Source organism: Orcinus orca, chromosome 5 (assembly GCF_937001465.1).
Source record: "Orcinus orca chromosome 5, mOrcOrc1.1, whole genome shotgun sequence".
NCBI classification, from domain to species: domain Eukaryota; kingdom Metazoa; phylum Chordata; class Mammalia; order Artiodactyla; family Delphinidae; genus Orcinus; species Orcinus orca.
The window spans coordinates 35,612,665-35,615,237 of NC_064563.1; the positions used below are offsets into that span (position 1 = coordinate 35,612,665).

The 2,573-nt window shown below is 34.6% G+C and overlaps 1 non-coding gene across 1 annotated transcript; it reads right to left on the reverse strand.

The window, feature by feature from the left end:
* Positions 1 to 638: 638 nt before the first annotated feature.
* Positions 639 to 711, reverse strand: TRNAG-ACC (transfer RNA glycine (anticodon ACC)). Its single transcript has one exon. It is a non-coding gene; the product is annotated as a tRNA-Gly (tRNA).
* Between the last annotated feature and the right edge of the window lie 1,862 nt (positions 712 to 2,573).

Here is a 2,573-nt window from a genome sequence, read left to right on the forward strand (position 1 = left end):
ACTTGCTGAAGGCTCAGATGATGGCTAGCATTTTTAGCAATAAAGAATTTTCAAATTAAGACATGTACATTGTTTTTTGAGACATAATGCTATTGAACACTTTAGACTACAGTATATATAGTTACGTAAACATAGCTTTAACATGCACTGGGAAACCAAAATATTTGTGTGACTCACTTTATTGCATTATTTGTTTTATTGATGTGGTCTAGAACCAAATCCACAACATTTCTGTGGTCTGCCTCTCTCTCTCTCTCTCTCTCTCTCTCTCTCTCTATATATATATATATGTATATATATTATATGTATGTTATATATATATAATTACTCTATATGTAATTGGTTAGAAAATTCAAACTGTACAAAAAGTTACAAAACAAAAGTAAAAGCTTCTCACTTCTACTAAAGTCCATTTCCCAAAGATAACCACGTTTCCTTCAAGGAAAAAAAAAGTGTACCTGTGAGCATTTATTTATTTATTATTTCAGTGAAGCTTTTTAAAAATATATTTATTTAGCTGTGCCGGGTCTCAGTTGCGGCAGCCAGGATCTTTGTTGCCCTGTGCTGGATATTTGTTGTGGTATGCAGGATCTTTGGTCGCAGCATGTGAACACTTAGTTGCGGCATGTGGGATCTAGTTCCCTGACCAGGGATCGAACCCAGGGCCCCTGCATTGGTAGAGCAGAATCTTAGCCACTGGACCACCAGGGAAGTCCCTGTGAGCATTTATTTTAAATTACATTTATTTAAATTTACACAGAAGAGATCATACTGTACATAATTTTCTGTACCCTTTTTTTTCACCTAATATATCTGGGAGATCTTTTGGTATCAACATATATAGAGGGAGCACTTCTTTTTAAATGTCTCCATAATAGTCTATCTTGTTAATGTATCAAAATTTACTTAACTGGTCCCCTGAATGATGGACACTGGTTTTCTCCAAGCTTTCACTATTACAAAAAATTTTGCAGTGAATGTTCCTAAACGAATATCTGGGTAAAATTTTGCAAGTAAATTCCTAGGAGTGAAATTGAAAGACCAGTTGGTACAAAACTTGTAAAATTTGATAGATGTTGCTAAATTGTCCTCCAGGAAAATGGCAGCAATTAACATGCCTATATATTGTATCAGCATTACCATTTCCATGTATTCCCAACATCACTGGATATCATGAATCTTTAAAATCTTTACCAAAAGGGAAAAATGGTGCCTCATTCTTGTTTTAATTTCCATTTATTTAATTATAATTTTCAGAATTTAAAAAATCTTTGGATGAATATATTTCTGGAACCCATTTTAAAGCCTTTTTGAATTAACGTGGACTATAAAAACTTATATGTATTTCATTTGTTAAGAACATTTAAAAAGCACTGTCCCGCCTCTAAATCAGTAGTGCGCTGCCGTCTTGACTACACATTTGAAACACCTGGGGTGCTTTTTAAAAATACCTTTACCTGGGCCTCATCCCAGAACAATTAAGTCAGAATCTCTGGGAGTGGGGCCCAGCTTTGCCATTTTTAAAAAGCTCCCCAGGTGATTCACAAGTGCAACCAAGTTTGAGAAACACTGCTCTAAATGTATTATGATACACCCTACCAATAGTATGTTTAAAATGTTTAAGACTCAAGTCCTGGATGGTATCAGATGAATGTATAAAAGCAAAACATTTTCCAAGCTGTAATTTTTGTTTTCAAACAGGGTCTGATATTCATAATGGTGAAGTGACAGCCGCCTTGCTCAGCTTCCATTCCACTGTATACCAATCTGTCTGGCCAGCATTTCAGTAAGAAATGACAAACTCACACTTTACAAATTAATAATTGATGTGACCAAGTCACAGAGAATCACTAGCAGGACAGTGATTAATATCATTATGATCAAAGGTGTAAGAACCGCTTCCTGTTGAGCTATGACTGTAATTGGCTCATCCTCCATGGAGAAAAAGAAAAGATTATCATAAAGAAAGAAAGCCACTGCCACCCCATGTGAAGGAGGCCCTTTAAAGTTTGCCTGTCACCCTTCAACTTCCCTGGTTCCTGTGACAAGTGTGTCACAAGCTGTCTTTTCATTCGCTGGAGCTAAACCAGGATGGATTTTTCTGCCGACTCAGCAAATACCTAATCGGAGAAAAACTAGTTGGGAAATGATCCAGTTTACTGAGTCAACTTGAATTTTCTATGACATCAGGAAAAGATCAGGAGAAGTAACAACAATAGCTTTTTTACAAGATTTCTAAATGTATTTGCATTTTAAAATGCAAAATCAGGTAATGTGAGTGGGAAAAATTTTTTTAATTCTCATAATTCAATTGCTTTTGATTTCCTGACTCATCCTAATATCTGTTTTCTCTCATTCTCCAAAGGAGCTAGATAACATTTTCAAACAAAATTGTAAATAGGCAAGAATTAGCACATAGAAATCTTTTAAAAATACTTTGAAGGATTAAAAACTAAGCAGTCACCACTAAATAATAACTCTAAAATCGTAATTTTTGAAAGAAAATATTTGGAACTTTAGCTTCTCTCTTTAATTGAATTTATTGTGTTATGATTTATGTACAGTAAACTGCA